This window comes from Tympanuchus pallidicinctus, unplaced genomic scaffold (genome assembly GCF_026119805.1).
Source record: "Tympanuchus pallidicinctus isolate F22 unplaced genomic scaffold, pur_lepc_1.0 scaffold1, whole genome shotgun sequence".
NCBI classification, from domain to species: Eukaryota; Metazoa; Chordata; class Aves; order Galliformes; family Phasianidae; genus Tympanuchus; species Tympanuchus pallidicinctus.
In genome coordinates, this window is record NW_026294618.1 from 91,351,106 (window position 1) to 91,361,185 (window position 10,080).

Genomic DNA, 10,080 nt, shown 5'->3' on the forward strand with positions numbered 1-10,080 from the left:
TATTGCTGGGCAGTGGTGAGGGTGGTGTTAGGGCTTGTACACATCTAATGCATGAACAGCTTTTCCATTAAAAAAATAAGGCATCTGTATTTATCTGCAGCAGCACTTTTCCGTAGGGCTGCCTGAAGCAATACTAGGACTACATCTTTGTGGAATTTACTAATCATACATAAAATAGATACATTCTTCTCCTGATGCTCTTTAACAGCACTGAGGAGCAGATGGGACTGAGACCACACTTATTTCTGGTGAGGTGGGACAGGGAGCTTCGCCTACCAGAAAGGCTGAAGAACCACTACCGTAACAGGCTGTGATTTAATGTCAGGAAAAACTGTATCCCCTTAGAACTTAGTCCAAGTGCACATACTGTGTAAGTAAACACAGAAAAACCTCACTCACTGTTATGCCACTAATCCACTCATCTCATAATTTGCATAGGGTTGGAAGGAAAAAAAAAAAAAAAAAGCCAGCACATCACTATTTTCCAGCCAAAACAGAGCATTGATTTCTCACTGGTAAAGTTTCAATAACTTTCTACAATACAACACTGTTTACTACAGTGCACAAAGCCAGGCACAGTAGCTTTTGATCTGCAATAGCTGCTACATATAACTGGATGCCTATGCACACACAGATCTAGGGGCACAGCATCTTTTTTGGCATGACACGTTTTAGTGGTGAGAATGAAATAAAAGCTCCTTAACTGTCTGAAGGCATCACATCTCTTTTCCTGTATTGTTGAGGCTCAAATACTTTTTAAAAAAAAAAAAAAAAAAAAAAAAAAATCAGCATGTAGTGTTTTGGTGTATTTTAGGAGTAAAGAATCCACATCCCCGTGCATTCACTACTATTGGAAAGACAGCTCAAGCTCCTCTGCTTTTCCATCACTCCCTCCATCCATATGCACTCCAGATGCATCAATTCACTCACTCACTGTTTTCTTACAGGTGCCTCATGCCTGCTGTGAGACCATACTTTTAAGAAAGAGGAACCTTTGCAGAGATAAGGGAGCCTGAATGCACAGAGTGCATTGGATCAGTGAGAGCCCACATAACCCCCACACATCAGGTCAACTGAGTCATACATAGGAACTTGGTAAACTTCCACCTCACGAGGCAATGGATGCGCTTTAATAATCCATTGGCAGTACCCAATGGAGTATCTGCATAGGCAGAAAAGAAATGAAAACTAATTAGTTGCTAAACCTTTCTCAGGAACCACACTGCCCTCAGACCCAGTGATGTCATCCGCCGGCTTTTGGGGCTCTTCCTTAAAAACAACAGATTCTGTGAAAACTGATTTTTTCATTCATAGACACATCATTCTCAAGGCCACCTGGTAACATCTGCTAAGTTTGAAGTTCCTCAAGCATATCATCACGTTATTTGAAACTCCCAGTGACCATGGATGTCTCATTCCTCCTTAATTGGACCCTACAAGATTCCAGTTTTCCCTTGCTATCAGTAGTCCTAAACAAACATTCCCACTGAACAAGCCAAAACAGAAGTATCTACCAGCAGGTTTCCAAATGTTATCACCTCAGAAAAACACATTATTGATAGTATCCTGTGGGCAAAAGCTCACTGTTACATCAGTGTGAGCCAGAACAATTATCACAGTGCTTAGTGCAGATGTTTTTGGGTAAGGTGCAGACATCCTGGGCTCAAGCTGATTCACGAGTGCTGAATAACTGCATCAACACTTCATCTCTTCTGGTAGAAATTCTCAATCCCAATTGCTCACCCTCACTGTTAGCAATTATACTGCTCCCTCTTGTGCAAGCCCAGCTCTAACCCATGGCCTCCTGACCAATTCTGCCTCTTCACAATCACCACGGACAGATGTGGAAAAGGGATGCAGCTCTTACTATCCAGAAAGCTACTTTTAAAGCAGTTTAAGTTTGCTTCATTCAAGATATTTACTTTACCTTTCTCACCCAGATTTTATGCCACACAGCCCTGCCTGGAGGCAATTACTGTGGTCTGGGTTTGTTCTAGGATTCATGAAAATGCTTCTATAGATTTTGGCAGCAAATGTGTTTGTTATTTTTATATAACACTCAGAGTGCAAATGATCACTGAGGGCGTTATTGCCAAAGAATTTCCACCAGGTTGGCAACAGCATTATGTTACTTTAGAATAAATAAAAGGAAAGGTAGCTCAGTTTCCCTGCCCACGCACACAAACTAGGAACAACAATGTCTTTAGATGAAAGATATGCAGATCCTCCACTCATGGCATTGCTCACATATTAAAGAATGATTTGTTTTGTTCTAAACGGAGAACCACAGTCTTCAACCTACGACTGCATTTTCCTGATGCTGAAATCCATTCACAAGCAACTGATGCATTTCACAGCTGTCTCTCAGCTTCTGGAACCTACTTGTCAGAACTGGTTTGAATAAGTGACCTGACAGTGATTAGGAAATATTTATTCTCAGAAAGAAGTGGAGGGACATGGTGGGGATGAGGTGCTGGTTGGACATGAATCTTAGCAGTCTTTTCCAACCCCCAGGATTCTATAGCAATGCAGATGGGCTTATCTCATCACCCTTTCACTGAGCTCCAGAAGCTGGAGTCAACACTCAAAGCCAAATCAGTTTCTAAGAACAAACTTAGAGATCATTCTGTCCGTTTGGAAGGGAAGAGTGCACAGGAATGTGGATCTTCAGGGCTGGAAAAATTCAGGTCATAATCATGCAAGTAAGGAATTAAAATTATTTCTTTGCAACTTTGAAGTTAATTTAAATTATTCATTGAAACTTCAAAACTCAGAGTTGCTATCAGGATTGCAATATAGTTTGAATATAAAAATCTCAATACAATGAAGATTAAAAAGGAAGTGTATTAATAAAATAACTACATTAAATAATTATCCCCTTCTTTGGATTCAAAAAAATCCTTTGAAGGATTACAAAGTAAGCTTGAAATAAAGTTAGTCAATCAGGCAGCAAGTATGTAGCTTAGATGACAGAAAGCAGGCTAGCAAATTGTTTGTGGAAGGCTACTGCTGTGGTATTCAGCCTCAGGGTCAGCTAAGGGGAAGATGATGGAGTAAAACTGAGCAAGATAAACAGTATGAAGTACCAGCAGAGGGAAAAACAATGCTGTTGGTGGACTGAGGTGGATCAGACTGTAAGCATGAGCCACGGTCAGCACCATCTGTGGAGACAGGAATGGAGAGAGCAAGTGATAAAAAAAACCTGGTGCTAAACATGACACAACTTAAAATCTGGATTTATAAGTAGACACTTAAATATGTACACAAATTTTGGCTTGAACTGCCAAAATTGTGAGTAATTTTAAAAGCATGGGTACAGAGATACAGACTTGTTCTGTAATCATTCCAACAGTGTGGTTTCGATAACTAGACTGGAATTTGAACTTTCGCTGATTTATTTTCTGGGTTAAAGTGGGGCTGATAAGAAAGCGAAAAAGGGCCATCTTTTCTGAGAAATACTGCATTCTGTCTGGAACAGATAATTGAGTATTCAAAAGTTAGAAGGCAGGGAACAGAGGGAGTTGTGGTGGAAAAAAAAGGAAAAGGTATTTTTCCTTACAGATTTTCTCCAAATTTCCTTTCCACGTCCATCCCAAGACAGTAAAAAGAAAATAGGACGCTTAAAAGGAAGTTTGCAAACTTCAACACCTGAATGTTAGTAGAGGACAGATGCTATAAAGGCATCACTCTTTCTCAGTAACTACACTATGCCACGCTTAATATTCAGATAAGGCCTAAAGGAAGTTTTCTGATAAACTATATACGTAAAACCTTCTTGAGGTCACTGTTTCAAAATGCATGGAAAATACCAGGTAACAAAGGCTGTTCATCTTCCACTTTCTTAAAAGAATTATTCAAGCTGCTAATTGTAAGGATAGCCTTGAGGAAATTAGGTTGTCAACATTGTGATCATGGGTCTGTAGAACTGTTGATAGCAACTTCCAAGAACAAGCAATAAATGCCTATAAAATAATTAAAAGGAGGCAATCTTAGCTTCATTCATGCAACATCAAAACTAGGGGAGCATACTTCTAGCAAACAAGACATTACGTTCTGAAATTTACATTTTAAGAGAAATCTTACTGGAAAATTAGTTTAAGTTATACTTTTTACTTCCTCAGTGAAGTGAAAATTTTCTCAGTAGCTACCCTGAAAACAACATATAAACACTCTTTAAAGAAATAAAGCATACGTACACAAATCACCAAGATTTTAAATCCCTTTTTGGCACATCATTTTTACTTCTCCACAGGAAGAGTTTAATCATAGTTAGAAACCATTTTGTTCTTTTCAACACATTTTCAGCTAATTTTCCAATATCATGCATTGCAAGTTTTCATGCCAGATCTTCCTGTTTGTTCCCTATTATCACAGAGGAACCAACTTTAACATACTGAAGCTGGAGGAAAGGCACTGGAGGAGCTCGTGGCCCTCAGAGCAGGAACACGGTGCTGCTACAGCCACACAATTGCCCTTGGAAGCATGGTGTGTTCTTGGTGTTGGCTTGGAGTTGATGAGCTCCAGGGACCCAGTGGAGCTGTACCTTCAGATGCAGCCAAAAGATGTGCCAGGAGTCGATATCAAAGCATGTGTCAGTATTTCTGAAGGTCTCACATATACGAGTAGACTTTCATGCTCACGCTTAGAGCCAAGCCACAGACACACATTCGTTTGGTCTCTTTGCAGACGTGTAGTCTTAGTGAAACTGTTGTCAACATCTACCCTCCAGGGACAGTGACAGCAGTCCTGCAAGTGTTGTCTGTGCTTATGGCTGACATTCCCCTTTCACAAAAGTACAGGCTTCCTGTAACTATCACCCCTGCTACAGAGCCAGCTGCCCAAAGACAAGCTCCCCCAACAGGGCACAGGTGCCTCCTTGCTGCTACTAACATCAGACTGGGCCAGATCCTTCTCTGAGCTGGCTTCAACCACTTAGAAATCTGTAAAACAAATAAGACATTTGTGCAAAGCTCCTCCTTCCACTCAGACATACGGTTTGCAATAGTTGCTATCTGAGAGTATTATCCACCAGAAGATATTGATGCTACCCACTGGAAGAAACATCTTCCTTTCAAAAACTGCCAGCATCAAGCCACATCAAAAACTGTCAGCTTGCAAAGCTGAAGTGTTTCTTTCCAACAGCAACTTTATTTCATTTTAGATATATATCCAGAACATCAAGTCCTTTCCTGGAATGAAGAACTGAAAGGTTTCATTGCTGAAAAGGTCAAAGTGAAGTACTCTGACCTTATCAAAAGGGTTTTTCAGTTATTTTCTATACAAAACTTTATTAGGATTATGTATTTCAGTAATTCCCATGCTGCTAATGAAATGGATATTTTTCCTAAAAAAAAGTAATTATTATCATTTTCCTAAAGAAATGGGGAAAAAAAATTGAAACGTTATTCCAAAATTTTTTCATCAGATGAAGTTAAAAGAGCATTGCCTACAAACAGAAGGAAAATAGAGTCAATCTGCCTCAGCTGAACACAAAGGGGTACTTTGCCTAGACACTCACCTGGCATGGAAAATTTCAGTCCAAAATAGCTGAAGTTCAGCAAAGTTGTGGGGAACTGAAACCTGAGCTCTCTCATGAGTGCACTGAGAATGCAATGAGACTGATGAAGTCAGCAGGATAATGACGAAGTGCCCATGGCCCCTCCTGGAGGCAACAGAACCAAACCTTTGTGGCAAAAGGGTTACAGGGAAGTATAGAAAGTTTCCAGGTGAGCAATGCTGCAGATGGGTTGGAAGTTCAGTACTAGGATGCCTACTGGGCCCAACTGTCTGACCAACAGTAACAACTTTGGTCCCACTGGCAAGATGAAAGTTTCAGGAGGATCTCAAACTCTTGGATGCACACAAAACATCTCCAGAGCTCTCTGCTGATATGTATCATATCAGCACTAGGGCTTAGGAGACTTCATTATTTTTTCCTCAGCTCTACCAGCAGGATAATGAGGGGCAGCTGTGTTTCAGAATACTGTTTTCCCCCCCCACCCCAAGGTAAGCACCTGCACACCAACTTATTTCAGACCTCTCCACTGATCTTCAGCCACCCAGCTCTCTCCACTGCTCAAGGACCGGAGTGGAATTTTAGCTATGTAGGAACTTTCTATCTGAGTCACTCTGGAACAGGCCAATGATATCAAACCCAAATGTGAAGAAAAATTATCATCTTGCTGTACCTGGCTCACACCACCCTTTTCTTTGCCTGGCTAGCAGCTCATCCTGAGAAGCCCAGCTATCAACTCTTGACATCCCACCACACAGCAGAGGCCCTGCATCATAGCCAAGCCCAAGGGAGTTATTTCCTCACTTCTGCATCCAGTTTTCCCTGCATTTCTCCTGCTTTTCAGCATCTCTCCACCCTCCAATCATTAAAAGCATTTAAGTTTTTTCACCTTTAAAGGCAAAAAAAGAAGCAAAAAGGAGTATTATCTCCAGCTGAAATTGAAAGGAGAATTTTAATAGGTAGAACGTTGTTATTCTGTGATTACAGGACGCGTGCCCATAGTGCTCCTAAAGCACCTTCCAGCCAAATGTATAGAATAAGAGAGGCTAAAGAAGATAAATTTCTATAGAATATCTCTTTTGGATCCCACAGTAATCCAGAATTCCTTTTGCCCAGTTTCCCCATACACGACCCTTGCTCTGACAGATTACAGTATGTCATGATTCCTCCACTTCCTCACGTACACGGTCATCTTAGCAAAAGCAAGGCAAAGGTAGCAGGAGCTTATTAATTCCCCAGCAGCTTATCCAGTCAAATCCAGCCCAGTCATCCTGGGAATGCAGCTGAGAGGGACATAAGAGCCCTGGCTTGCCAGAAGCAGCTCCTCCCAATGTATTGGGTGGGAAAAGGCCTGGCTCTGCAGAAGCCCACAGTGAGCTGCAGCTGGCTCACCCCCACCCAGATGAGTGTAATAGAGGATGCTGCTGTCTTCTTCAGCATTCAAAGTTAATAGGATGTATGCAATTAAAATGAAGAAAACAGACAAAAATATTCTAAGCCTTCAGCAGGCATCAGCCTGTCCCAGAAACCAATCTGTCTGCACAATATGTAGTGATTTAGAGAGAATTATCACTTAGCAGTCAAAACATCAGCACTACTGCACCTATACTGGCCCCGTCTCTGCAATCCTTGTCCTTGAACAGTTTCCCTCCATCACATAGAACCCACCATCAGGTGACCTAGCCTTGCTCCTGCCACAAGGATCTGGGGAGATAGCAGCAGTACTGAGTGCTGCTAAGGGTTTTCAGAAGTTTACACAGTCTCCTGGGAGAAAATTTCTGCAAACACAGCTTTAACTGGAGTCACTGAGGACAGCAAGAAAACAGGTTTTGCTCATTAGCAGTGCTAGCTGTGGCCTCCAGAAACACTTTGTGCAGGTGCCCAAGAAGAAAGCTAAAGAGAGAACAACAGCACAGACTCTTTGCACAGCAAAGCCCTGCCAGCACCTGTTGGGCTTGCACCCCAGACACCTCCTAAAGCACACAGCCTTGCAAGTCCTGGGCCATTCCTGCTGTCCAAGGCAGTCCAGCCAAACAGAGTCCCTGCCAGGCGATGCTAGATCTCATCTTGTCCAAATACGTCAAAAACAGGAGCCCAGGGCAGGATGTAGGTTTGCTGAGATCAGGGCTATTCTGGTGCAGACAAGCTATGTGCTGCTGATAGGGAGGATTAATGAGCCAGGCTGCTCATCCGTTGCAATTAGAAACAGCACTACAGTTATTCTGGTGCCATTTCTCTGCTGAGAACTTGGGCTGCTTATCAACACCTTCTCCTTATGTATCTCTGTGTAATTGCAGCTACATTAAACATAAGATGGCAAAGTGGCAGCAATGCTGTTGGCACACACTGCACTGTGCCTAGAGCTAAGGTGCAAAGGGCCATTCGCAGGTGCTCACACAGCAGCAAAGGCAGTTTAGAAAAAGGCACTACTAAGACTTCTGTGTCATGTAATTGACTCAAAAATCACTCAGTGCATACAGGAGAGATAGGTACATTGAGGACCAAGTTTGCCTAACTCCAAAGAGGAGCTCAGCTAGCAAAATTTCAACCAACTGAAACACTTTTCAGCAAGCAGAGGAAGTTTTAAGAAACAGATTAGTAGCATCAGTAAAGCAAGAGAAACCCTGAGTCCTTGGCTCTCTGTTCCTCATTCCACTCTGTGACTAAACACATCTCTGACCCACAAAACAAGAGGAACACCACCTCTGTAAAGGTTGGGTACTCACCTTCTGCTTCCACAGGGTAATTTACACACATGAGCAAATCTTAAGGTCAGAGAAGAGCTCCTGCAGAATCCTAATGCCATGTATTGCAGCCATACCATGCTCTATACAGAGCTGTAATCATTTTGTCTGTCTAAACTAGAAAGGCTATATATTTGCAACTGCGTACCATCAGACATCAAAAAATGCATAGGAACAACTGAGCTCTCGTTGTAAGCTTTCTGAGATTTGTAATAGCTCTACGCAGGCAGGAGCTCAGCTGATTCAGCTAGTAGCAGTCCATCTGCTGCCTGCAAATTCCCACTGACTACATCAGGGACCCCAGCAGCCCAGAGCAGCTAAAGAACAGCACAGGTAGAACACTTCTCAGCACCTTCCTAACTCCCACTGAAAGCCAATCACTACAAGATGGCCTCAGTTGTCAGAGGCTTAGGAGACAGGGCCAAGCAATCTGAGGCACATGCACAACTCTACACCTGACCTGCATGCATTAAAAAGAGCTCTCAGGCAGTTACTACCAGGGCCAAAGCTCTGTACAAGACTGTTGGATAGACCTTTGAAAGCAAACAGCTTTAGGTAATTCCTCAGTAAGTCCGCCAATACCTCACCATTTCTCATTCCAGCATCCTCTTCCATCACGTCAATGAATTTTACCAGTGATCACAACATGTTCTCAGGGCAGCTTCTACTATAGCTCTGCTAGAAGCTCTACACCTAAACATGCCTTGTAGTACAGCAAGACCTTCCAAACCCAGTGGCTCTCTACTTAGAGCCCTTGCATCACACACACAACCTCTGTTCATCCTTACAGCAGCTGACCACTGCACTCTATGATGTGATCTTCTCCAAATGCTCCACTGTGAGCCAAAGGCGCAACCCGATACAAAAACCTCAAGTGCCAGACAACTCCTTCACCTCTCCACCACAAATAAATCCTCACGATCAACCCATACTCTCTTACATCACATCTTATATATAGACAATCAAAAGAGGTAGGGTACAGCAAGAAATATAAAGTCAAAGTACACGAGTCAAATTACATTTAACCTCTGGCTTAGTGCCTCCAACTAGTAGATCTAGTTTGCATTACAGTGTTTTAACTTTACTCTCTAATTAATATTAGTTCCCTGAAGTATTTCTTGCTGTACCAAACTCTCCCTATCACAGATACAGCAGCAGTAATCCCCAGGTGCTTACCTTGAGGTCGTCTTCCCTTATCTTTGAGATGAAGCCAATCTTGAGGCAGGAATTCACAGCAACAATCCATTGCTTGCCTAGGAAAGGGACAAGCAGGAGAGCAACTCCTGATGATGGGTTTAAGCCCAACAAAACTCAACATAAGCTCAGACTTCTTAAGACAAAAGGCTGTATTTCTGTAGACTCCAGCACACTGTCTCCGCAAAAGCCCAAAATGATCAGTGCTGACTCACCAGCAGGTTTTCTGCATCTCACACTGATTAGGTTCAGCTGCAGCTCATTACACACCTGCTAGGCCTCCCCACCCTAGAGAACATGAGTTGGAGAGACCTGCATGCTGCTCAGCAGGTGCTTGTGATGTGTAATTGCTTCACCTCCCAACGTCTCCTGCCCAGTAACAGAATAGCTCTAAGCACCGGTTGGCTGCAAGCTTTTGTCTCTGGCCTTTTGGAGAGAAATGCTGCCTGGACAATCATCAAATCAAACCAGGAGCCCTTCAGGGTGCCTAAAGACACGCAGGGGCTGTTAAGAGGAAGGCAGCCCCTCAGCAGCCGTGGTGCTCAGCTGAGCAGACTGACCAACATTGCCCTCACCAGCAAGAGGACCTGCGGGCTGGCAGCAAGAGACCATGAGACCGCAGCATGG